This window comes from Procambarus clarkii, unplaced genomic scaffold (assembly GCF_040958095.1).
Source record: "Procambarus clarkii isolate CNS0578487 unplaced genomic scaffold, FALCON_Pclarkii_2.0 HiC_scaffold_109, whole genome shotgun sequence".
NCBI classification, from domain to species: Eukaryota; Metazoa; Arthropoda; class Malacostraca; order Decapoda; family Cambaridae; genus Procambarus; species Procambarus clarkii.
Genome location: NW_027189142.1, coordinates 894,629 through 907,025, shown reverse-complemented (window position 1 = coordinate 907,025; position 12,397 = coordinate 894,629). Strand labels below are relative to the sequence as shown.

Genomic DNA, 12,397 nt, shown 5'->3' with positions numbered 1-12,397 from the left:
GCCAACGGCCATACCACGTTGAGAACACCGCTTCTCGTCCGATCAGCGAAGTTAAGCAACGTTGGGTTTGGTTAGTACTTGGATGGGTGACCGCCTGGGAACACCAAATGCTGTTGGCAATAATGTTTTTTGTTTTGTTTTGTTTTGTTTCGTTTGTTTTTGTTTGAATGGCTGGCTGGCTGGCTGGCTGGCTCCACGGGAAATTCACGGAGTTGTGTGGAATAAGGCCTGGTAAAATGAATTAATATGTATGTCATGTTTAAAACAAACTCGCTTAATATAGTGTGTGAGGCTTTATACAAAAACAAACAACCAAAACAAAACAAAATATATATATATATATATATATATATATATATATATATATATATATATATATATATATATATATATATATATATTATATATATATATATATATATATTATATATATATATATATATATATATAGCTTAATCCGGGTTTGAACTCGCAACTCCAAGAATACGCATCACTTATATACACTTTACCACTGGACCACTGCAGGACACTTGATGCTGAGGTATCAATTTAATGACGTAAATGCCATTTCCACAAATAAATGATAATTTAAAAGTATTTGTATGTACAAATCTTTTCTGTTTAAAAGGCTACAATATCAGTTACTGATATAATTTGTGTTAATGTTTCTATACCCACAGGAAGGCATGTTTTTGCTTATATGTAAGGGGGTACGGAGAAGGAATCCACAGACCATCATTCCCCTTCCCCCCCCCCCCCCCCCCCCCCCCCCTCCCACCTACTACCACCACTACCACCACCACCACCACCACCACCACCACCACTACTCACCACCAATCACCACCACCACCAATCACCACCAATCACCACCACCACACCTAACCGAAAACCCCCTAACACATCAACCCTCCCCCCAATCAACAGGCGAAATAATAACCCTCAAATGCCTGCCTGCCTGCCAGCCAGCCAATACTAACGGTCTTCTCAGAAAGAAAATCTCTTTGTATCTGTATTACTTGATGAAATGTATGATTCTAATAATGAAAATAAATTGTTATGTCGGTTGTATGAGCATAATGACCAATATGCACATGATATGAATGAATTAAATAGTGTAGTTTTAAGTAATTAGGTTGTAGACACATTAAGCGGATATGATATTTGACGCGTCCAGAACTGGTGATTTTTGGTTTAGTTTTAAATGCACCACCACCACCACCATTGCTTCCCCAGAGCCTAATTAAGGACCGGTAAAAGGAGTCAATATGTATGTCATCTATAAAACCAAAGAATGAATAAAAACACACACACACACACCTACATAATAGTACTAGGAAGATTGTATGGCATAAAAAAAAAAAAAAGTACTCCCATTGGGTCGTTTGAACTCGCGACTTCCAAAACACCAGCCACACACCTTACCACCCAGCCACCATAGAGTTGGTATAATTGTGCAACTTTAGTTATAAAACTAAAGTTCTTATTGTCTCAAATCTTATTGTCTGTTCTATGAAAAGGCATGATGTAAATTATGTATTTTTTGAATGATTGAATTGTAGGCACATTAAGCGGATTCGATATTTGATATATCCAGAAAAGGTGATTTCTGTTCAGTTTTAAAATGCATCACCGTTAACGCTAAAGGACTGGTAAAACGACTCGATGTTTGTCATTTTTAAAATAAACACTAAAACTAGGCCCTTAACATATATAATGTTTGAATATAAATTGAATGCATATAAATACAAAGTGGGAGTGGCTGGCTGGCTGGCTGGCTGCCCGCCCGCCCGCCCGCCCGCCCGCCTGCTTGCCTTGCCTTGCCTTGCCTTGCCTTGCCTGTCCTGTCCTGTTATTGCCTTGCCTTGCCTTGCCTTGCCTTGCCCTGCCCTGCCTTGGCTGCAGCTGGCTGGCTGGCCGTAAATCAACTCTTAACAACACCACACCACACCACACCATCACTCATCACCCATCACCCACCACCGGCCCCAGTCTCCCAGCCTCTCTTATATACCCGAGCAGGCCCTTTAAATTATTTGAATTGTTGCACTTCGGCCAATGGCACGATCGCTGCTGCTCAAACATATTCTGGTTCACAAGTATTATAATATATTATATTATATATATATATATATATATATATATATATATATATATATATATATATATTCATGAAACACATTAAAACCTTGATCATTTATTCATTCATTACGTCTAGTGAAGAATTGCTTTTGTTCATTTGTATGATTAAAAATTGATAGAATATGAATTCCTCGCTTAAAGTAAAATATAAAATATATATTGGATTTATATGATTGGTTAATATTCCAAGTGATGCTGAATATCCCCTATAATTTTGTTTTGTTTGTTTGTTATGTACACATTTCACATGAAATCAATATAAATGTTATTATTAATGTTTGAAAGTTGATTGTCTACTTGAATCTCTCTATTAAAGTGTGTGTGGCTCCGGATGGAGCCTGGTTATGGTATTTGTCGTGGTGGGTGGCAGAAGTGCTTACTTCTTCTCTGTCTTCTTTGGCAAAAGAACTGCCTGAATGTTTGGAAGAACACCTCCCTGTGCAATGGTTACGCCAGACAGAAGTTTGTTGAGTTCTTCGTCGTTGCGGATGGCCAACTGCAAGTGACGTGGGATGATACGGGTCTTCTTGTTGTCACGTGCGGCGTTACCGGCGAGCTCCAGAACTTCGGCAGCGAGGTATTCCATGACGGCTGCCAGGTAGACAGGAGCGCCAGCACCGACGCGTTCGGCGTAGTTGCCTTTACGCAGCAGACGGTGAATTCTGCCCACGGGGAACTGAAGTCCGGCCCTGCTGGAGCGAGACTTTGACTTGCCCTTCACTTTGCCTCCCTTGCCGCGTCCTGACATTGCTGCTGCTGTTGTGGGTTTGTGGTGTTTTATGCCGGCCCGCAGATCGAGCTTCGTGTTATATACCCCGCTCAGGATCAAGGGAGTCCGCCACTGACCAATCAGCGCGCTCCGCCACGCGACCCGCTCTGAGCTGAGTCGCGAGCGGGATATAAAAGGAAAGCTCGACTCGCGCAAAAGTTCATTATTGTATCGCAACGCCAGCCAGCACGAGCATCATCATGCCACCCAAGGCATCTGGAAAGGCTGCCAAGAAGGCCGGAAAGGCCCAGAAGGCCATTGCCAAGGGCGATAAGAAAAAGAAGCGCAGGAGGAAGGAGAGCTACAGCATCTACATCTACAAAGTGCTGAAGCAGGTCCACCCCGACACTGGTATCTCTTCCAAAGCCATGTCGATCATGAACTCGTTCGTGAACGACATCTTCGAGCGCATCGCCGCCGAGGCTTCTCGCCTGGCCCACTACAACAAGCGTTCCACCATTACCAGTCGGGAGATCCAGACGGCTGTAAGGCTCCTGTTGCCCGGAGAACTGGCCAAGCACGCCGTCTCTGAGGGCACTAAGGCCGTCACCAAGTACACCTCCTCCAAGTAAACGGCTTACTTACTGCCCTGTGGTGGTGGCTTGGCCTCAAACCAACAAACTCGGCTCCATTGGAGCCACACTTTAATTTCTAAAGAGATTGTGAGTGTTAGACACCAATACTATTATAACAAAAACCTCTGTCACTGAAAGCAAATAGCTATAAAATGAGAATATTTATGAAACTGTCTGTGTGTGTTTCTCTCTCTCAGTCTCTGTCTGTCTGTCTGTCTGTCTGTCTGTCTGTCTGTCTGTCTGTCTGTCTGTCTGTCTGTCTGTCTCTGTCTCTGTCTCTGCATGTCTCTCTCTCTCTCTCTCTCTCTCTCTCTCTCTCTCTCTCTCTCTCTCTCTCTCTCTCTCTCTCTCTCTCTCTCTCTCTCTCTCTCTCTCTCTCTCTCTCTCTCAACACACATATAAACACTCGGTATCTTTTTTCTAGAGATTAGAGATTCATTGTTATGTTCCACATTAGGATTACTATGCAGGCCACCCTCTTAAGGTTTGAAAATGTCAAGAAAACGGTTAATTTAAAATGTCATCTCCTAACTTAACAGATTAAGCCAGAGGACCAAAAACAGAATAAAACAGGACAGGACAGTATGTCACTTATACAAGCTGCTTTTATTTCTAGTACAGTATGACAATTTTTTTTTTTTTTTTTTTGGAGGGGGGGGGGGGGGGGAAGGATCCTTGGCAGTGCATAAGAATGAAAAGCGACGGCATTTTGTTTGTAAGAGGACAGGTTGTACTACAAATGACTTGATTTATTGATATCACGTGTACAGTGTATGTATGACACCTAAATTATTGTATTTATTTATTTATTATATGTATAGATGAAGGTTAATTCATATGACTGATGCTAGGAATGTCTGAAATCTCCTTAGAAGGATATTTTGGCCCTGAGAAGGGCCGAGTTTGGTGTATACTAGGGTGGTCGTTTTAGCTTATGCACGCTCTCCACGGATACGGCGAGCAAGCTGAATGTCCTTTGGCATGATGGTGACACGCTTGGCGTGGATGGCACAGAGGTTAGTGTCCTCGAAGAGACCGACCAGGTAAGCCTCGGATGCCTCCTGTAAAGCCATGACGGCAGACGACTGGAAGCGAAGATCGGTCTTGAAGTCCTGGGCAATCTCGCGCACCAGACGCTGGAAGGGAAGTTTCCTGATGAGCAACTCTGTGCTCTTCTGGTAACGACGGATCTCACGCAGGGCGACCGTTCCGGGCCTGTAACGGTGAGGCTTCTTCACGCCCCCTGTGGCAGGAGCAGACTTGCGTGCTGCCTTGGTGGCCAGCTGCTTACGAGGAGCCTTGCCTCCCGTGGACTTGCGAGCAGTCTGCTTGGTGCGAGCCATGGTGAACAACTGTGGTTTGTGATGGCCGGCGCCGAAAAATTTTTGCTTATATACGCCGTCTCGAGGCGCTTGCTCGAGCGCCATTGGCTGCTCGACTCGCCTACGTCACCCCGTTGCCCCTCCCCTCCTTCCTCTGGCTGCAGCCAACAGGCAGCTCACCTCAAACACTATTATCGCTGATTTTGCTCTATTTTTTGGATTTGTGCAAAAGTCATTTCACAGAGACGTGAAACAGACGAGTAGGCAACTGCAGTTTTGAAAGCGTTGTGAGAAAGCCGTGTTTCTGCTCGAGTACAAGCATAAAGTAAGGACAGGCAGGAGTTAGGAGTTGCCATGCTACAAGTACGTCCGCTTGACGGGATATAGTCTGGGGAAATCGTGCCGAAATTTTCAGCACCTACTACTATCAATCTCTCTCAAGACATCTCTCACAGGAATGCTATTACTGTAATGGAGATATACCCAGTGCCCAATACAAAACACCTCAAGATCCAATGTTCCTCCCCTACAGAAGCTCAAAAACTCTTGCACCATGGAATTAAAATCCTCCACACCAGCACTCCTCCCTATCTCATTAGTCCAGTTGACTATCTTCCTTTGCTGCAATGCTTTAAATGCTACAAATACAGTCATGAAACCCGGAAATGTAAAAGCCCACAAATTTGTTCAAAATGTTCTGTAGAAGGCCATTTTTACACTCAGTGCTCTGCCAACACTTTAAAATGCATCAATTGCCAAGGAGGTCATTCAGCAGTTGACAAATCTTGCCCTTTGAGAAAGCAAACCCTAAAATCTCTTCGCAATAACCAACCTCGCACTCAAGCACACCCTCATTCCTCTTCTTCAACCTCCCATAACCTATCTCATCACCAAACAGCATCAGCCACCTCAATGTCCTATGCCAGTGTCCTTAATGCTTCACCTCACCAGCAACATCATCATAATACTGCACAACAAACTCAGTCCTCTCCACCTCTCTTCCCTCACCCACCACCTCCACCTTATTCTCCTCTTCAGAACCTTGCATATGAACGAGTCACTGCCTGTGTACAAGCTGCTTACTTGAAGGCCAAGGACGATGGCCGTGACTTTGCTGACTATCTTCCAATCTTTCTCACTCATAACGGCCTTCCTAGTATCTCTGTTCCTCCTACTCAACTATTGCGCTCTGCTCCATTCTCGCCTACAGTCCTCACTCCACAAAACACCATGACTTCAGCTGAAGAAAATACTACAGTTCCCCCACAATCTCCTACCAACCCACTCCTGACTGCTACAGAAAACGGTGCCACTGACCAAACAGCACATCCTGGACTATCCCAAACTGAAGCATCCATGTCAAAGGCACTTTCAACCTCTTCTCCCAACATTGTCCTCTCCACTTCCAATCTGACTACTAACACTACAACCTCTGATACCTCTCACCCGGTCCCTGTCAACAAGCCTTCTGTCTCCCTCCATCCCCCAACAACTTCAGTCATTTCTTCTGTAACTCATCTTGTCTCGTCCCGAGCCCGTTCAGCAACCCGTTGTCTTACTCCCACCTCCCGCTGTAAATATCCTACAATTCCTACCACCATCCTCCAAGATGCACCCTCCTCAATAACTGCCCAACTCATTGAATCACGCAACCCTCATGCTCTTGTACATGCACAAAACCCCACCAGCACCCCATCAAAACCTAAAAATTCATAAAGATCATACAGTTTAATGTGCGGGCATATTTCAACATTAGACACATGGTGTCAGATTTTATTGAGATCGAGAGACCTGATGTGCTATTATTAAATAGCACATACATCACGAACTCATATAAAATCAAACATTATGGCTACACCTCTTACCAGTCACCAGATGAAGCACATGAAGGAGTTGCAATACTCATCCGTTCTTCATACAAACACGAACTCTTACACACTCATTGGCTTCACAAACATTTCCTAGCCATTAAAGTTCATACACAAATGGGGTCTCTCATCATCTGCACAACCTACACCCGTCCTAACACCGACATTCCCATGCAAGATTTCATAACTCTCTTCAACAACTCTCACTTGCCTGTTTTTCTGCTTGCAGACCTCAATGCACAACACCCTACATTCCACCACAATACCACAAATCAGCATGGCAGACAGCTTCACCAAATATACACCCAAAAACATCTATTCTTTCTTGGCCCTGATTTCCCCACTTGTTTCACACATACAGGTTCTGGCCGGCCTGATCTCATATTCACCAACAGACACGGCAGCAACTTGCAACACTTCATTTCACCAGGGCCCATTACGGGCTCTGATCATATTCCCTTAATTCTCACAGTCTCCACAAATCCTATTCTCATCCCCAGCACTCCTCAATTCTCATACCATAGGGCAAACTGGGACATGTTCAAACAACACATTGATGACACTGATCTCACTTATGAATACAATGACAAACATCACACTGACATCGACACACAAGCACGCAACATACAAGACACCATCATTCATGCAGCAAACATCTCCATCCCTAAAACAGCACACAAACCACATTTCACTTTCACCCCCTCCATTCGCTCCAAACGCCTCTTAGCTTGCTATCACACTAGATTCTTACAAAACATACATCGTCATGGACAAATACTATGGGACCTAACAGCATTAAAAAACCATATCCTTAACAGCCTAGATGAAGACCACACAAAACATTGGAAACACCTTATAGAACAAGCAGAACAATACAGAAAACTGACACCTCAAGAATTCTGGAAACGAATCAAACGATTACAAGGATCAACTCACACACCGTTTAAATACCTTCTAAATAATAACAACAAAATCACTGATCCTGAAGCAGTTCTCAACATTTTTAAACACCACTGGGAACAAATCTTTCACCCACATCCTCCTGAACCATTTGCACGCCCCAACATTGAAATAGTCGAAGACTGGATACACCAAAATAGACAAGCAACTACACCAGACGACCTCATTCGCCTTGAAAATCTCAATTCAAACACTGAACTACAGACTCCCCTAACTCTAGCTGATGTCAAGACAGCTCTCATGGGCACTCGTCGTAGAGCCCCTGGTGCGTCTGGCATTGGACATATCCTTCTTAGACAACTCCCTGCTTCTATCATTACTGCTATCACTAACCTATTCAACGCCTCCCTTGCCTCTGGGTACTTTCCACTCAACTTTAAGTCTGCCACAGCCGTTCTTATTCCAAAACCTGGGAAACCCCACACTGACCCAAAGAACTATAGACCCATCAGCCTTCTAGAGACACTTGGCAAAGTCTTTGAAAGGCTGATCAACCAGAGACTTAGAACGCACCTTGAACACAATGACTTACTCACTAACAAACAGTTTGGATTTCGGCCTCACCGGTCCACTCACGACGCCTTAAACATCATGACTAACTACCTCAGTATCAATCAGCACCAAAGACTTAAGACTGCACTCATCACTAAGGACGTTGAGAAGGCCTTTGACACTGTTTGGCATGACGGCTTAAAATTCAAACTATGCAACAACTTTAATCTTCCTCTCATCACCACCAAACTTCTTTCGAACTACTTAGACAATAGGACAATGAGAATTAAGTTCCTCCAACAACACTCTGACTACTTCAACTTAAACGCCGGTGTTCCCCAAGGTTCTGTTCTTGCCCCAACACTCTACATCCTATACATAAACGACATTCCTGACCCTGTTCATCACACTTCATTAACCATATGTTATGCTGATGATGTCTCTCACCTTGTCACCAGCAACACCATTGATACACTAACAAACAGAGCACAAACAGAACTTGATGTTGTCACTGAGTGGGAGTACAAATGGCGTATAAAAACCAACTCCAGCAAATCTAAAATCACCTACTTTTTCTGTAAAAGAACTATTCGCCCAATTCCTCTCAAACTCTATTCATACACTCAAAATCCTACTTATATCTCTGTATCTCCCTCCTCCACAGTCCTGGGACTCACATTTGATCGACAACTACTCTTTCACACACACATAACACAGAAACATGCAATAGCTCTTCAAGCCATGAAGAAACTATACAGACTTAGATTTGCAAAACCTGACACAAAAATGCACCTTTACAAAGCACTTATTAGACCTCTCCTAACATACGCTCCACTAGCTCTTTCTCTATCTGCACGCACTAACAAAATAAAACTTCAAAGAATACAGAATAGAGCACTAAGATGGGTACTCAACACCCGATGGCAAGAGTTAAATACCAGTCAAAGTCTCCATGAAAGTACTAACATTCCTGCCCTAAATACCTACTGGAAAACTCTATCAGACAAACAAATCGATAGACTACTCACTCATCATGAACAACACATTGATTTTCTCCTACACACTCTCAGACTACCACGAAACAATCATGACCTCTTCTCTACCATCCATGATCCTCTTCCTAACTCTGTATTTCGTTAAACTTTAGCTCTCAACACCCAGCATCCACTATCATTACATATTCAGCTCTCAACAACCAGCACAAACAATCCGTAAAAAAGTTCAGCCCTGACGCTCTTGAGCCAATCACTGTGATGTTGTGAGTTTGTGATGTCCCGATGTTGTCACTGAAAACACCCGACTGAGTCCCTGCCTCGAAAGCCGCAACCTAACGACACGCAGCTGGGTTTAGCCCTGGCACTTTTTCTCTTACAAATCTTCTTCCTCTCACCCCCCCTTATCTTCTTCTGTCCCCACTTCCAAACTCGCCCCTATGGGCATCTTCTCCTGTATTATTCTGATTCTGATTCCGAAATTTTATTATTATTCACACAACTTCAACACCATGACTGGACGCGGCAAGGGAGGCAAGGGACTCGGAAAGGGTGGCGCCAAGCGTCATCGTAAGGTGCTACGTGACAACATCCAGGGCATCACCAAGCCCGCTATTCGTCGCTTAGCTCGTCGTGGCGGCGTGAAGCGTATTTCGGGTCTCATCTACGAAGAGACCCGTGGCGTCCTGAAGGTGTTCCTCGAGAACGTCATCCGTGATGCTGTAACCTACACGGAACACGCCAAGAGGAAGACCGTCACTGCCATGGACGTGGTGTACGCTCTGAAGCGCCAGGGTCGTACCCTCTACGGATTCGGCGGATAAGAGCTTGGCTAATCCATCGATTCCACCCACCACCACCTCAAAACGGGACCTAATTAGGTCCCTATACTTTTTTACTGAAGGGCTTAATAGACGATAACATAAATTGTTTTGATATCAGCTAGCACATTGGGTCTTATGAAATCTATTTTTTATCCTCGCATGCTTAAAGGGACTCTGATTGGGGAGGGAGGGGTGGGGGGGGGGGGGAAGGTTTGTTCCGTTATATACTAGCAGAGCAGGATCATTGGTGGTGGTGGGGGGGGGGGGGGGGTGAGGGAGAGAGAGAGAGAGAGAGATCTTTCCCAACTCTTCCTTTTTACATGAGTGAGCTACCCGTTTTATTCATTTTATCCTTCTCAGAGCTGTTTTGATAGTATCCAAATGATGGTAAATGAAAAGGGAGGACACGAATATCTACCCAGAATTCAGGACTGGCAATCGATATGCATGTTTGAGTGCGAATCTTTTTCTCTCTCAACTTAGGTATACGTTTATGTCGTACCTAAAAGCGAGAACCACACTATTGGGACAAGTATGCAAGGCCCAATTTTCCTAACAAGCACAGTTAATTTTGTTATTTTCGAACATTTCTTTCCAAATTGGTTTATCCAATTAACAGTATTATATTAAGATCATGAATTGCTGGGTTAGGTTAGGTTAGGTTAGCTTAGCTTAGGTTAGGTTAGGTTAGCTTAGCTTAGCTTGGGTTAGCTTAGGTTAGGTTAGGTTAGCTTAGCTTGGGTTAGCATAGGTTAGGTTAGGTTTGATTACATTTCTATGTTAGATTTAACTCAAATTCAAAACAATTGCAGTCATTCGGCTTGTTAGTCAACTTGCCTCTAATAGGGGCAATTTGTCTAACAAGACTATTTAGTTTTGTGTGCATATATATATATATATATATATATATATATATATATATATATATATATATATATATTATAGCTTCAAGACTCCGAACCAATATAGAAGCATCAAGAGGAAGTGCTTGTGTTATGGGCCAATAGGCCTTCTGCAGTTACTTCCATTCTTATGTTTTTATTCCCATTGGTTCGTGTTTTATCTTGTGTAAATGTCAATCACCTCACCCAAAACTTTGGTACCATATCACCTCACCCATGTATATGTGTATATATATATATATATATATATATATATATATATATATATATATATATATATATATATATATATATATATATATATAATATACAGAGTAAATCTACCCCAAAAGTAATGATTTATTTGTCTACAAAACTAAACTCTTTTTGGAATCATATGAGGCCCCTCCACTGAGGGGGGAGGCCTGGATGTTTATTGTCATGTGTATTCATGCTGCTTGCATGTCGTCGTTTATTTTGCCTTTGTTGTTTTCTTGACAGCTTTCTTTGCCTTGGGTGGTTTGGGAGATTTTGAAGCTCTCTTTATTTTGGGCTTTTTGTTCCCAACAACAAGCTGCTGCTGCTGCTGCTGCTGCTTCTTTTTCAAGGCTGTAGGTGGTTTGTTGCTTGTGGCGGCTTTCTTGGGAGTTACCACGGCCTTCTTTGCTGCTGTAGATGGTTTCTTGGTTGTGGTGGCTTTCTTGGGAGTTAGAACGGCCCTCTTCTCTGCTACGGCCAGCTTGAATGATCCACTAGCTCCACTTCCCTTGGTCTGAACAAGAATGCCGTCAGCCACTGCTTTCTTGAGAAATCTTCGGATGTAAATGGCGATCTTGGCAGCCTCGACTTTGTTGTTGGCAACAACGTACTTCTTGATTGCTTGTAGAGACGAGCCCTTACGGTCTTTGAGTGCTGCGACCGCGGCTAGAACCATTTGACTAGTTTTCGGGTGAGCAACCTGGACGCGAGGTTTCCTGGTGGTGGCCACCACAGCAGCAGCAGCCGCAGCCTTCTTGGTAGGCTTTGCTTCTACCATGATGATGATGAGATAACCAAGGTGATGAGAGACGCTCAGACAGTCACGGGGGAATGATGCTGCCGCCGCTTGAGCCGAACCTATTTATGTGCCGGCACGGTACAGAAGCTGCAACCTGGCAACTCGTCCACCAATCACGACGGTTGGTTTTACGGCTCCGAAACCTGGATCCCATATCTTCTCTAAAATAGAAGCATTTGTTCATGTTCTTTGTAAAAGTATCATAAAGCAGGACAGATGAGACAAATATCATAAAAACTGAAGAGCAGATGAGCACACACATGTATGTATTACAAAAGAAAATCCACAAATTCATTAGAAATTGGCAGGGTAGGCTGAGGAAGTAGGTAGATGTAAAATGTCTGTAAATGGCGAAAGAACATAAACCCAAGACTGAATAAACGATGTTAAATATCCATGCCAAGGAGACAAAAATATGTTAGGATACAATTACCATTAAGACACCACAAGAAGGTCCGTATCCTGCCGTGATGACTAAAAAGAGTTGGTTATTAGCCACAATGTGTAGGCAGTCTCAT

General features: G+C 43.5%; 1 non-coding gene across 1 annotated transcript; it reads left to right on the top strand.

Annotated features, from left to right (window-relative positions):
* LOC138360359 (5S ribosomal RNA) lies at positions 1 to 119 on the top strand. Its single transcript, XR_011226308.1, has one exon. It is a non-coding gene; the product is annotated as a 5S ribosomal RNA (ribosomal RNA).
* Positions 120 to 12,397: the final 12,278 nt, after the last annotated feature.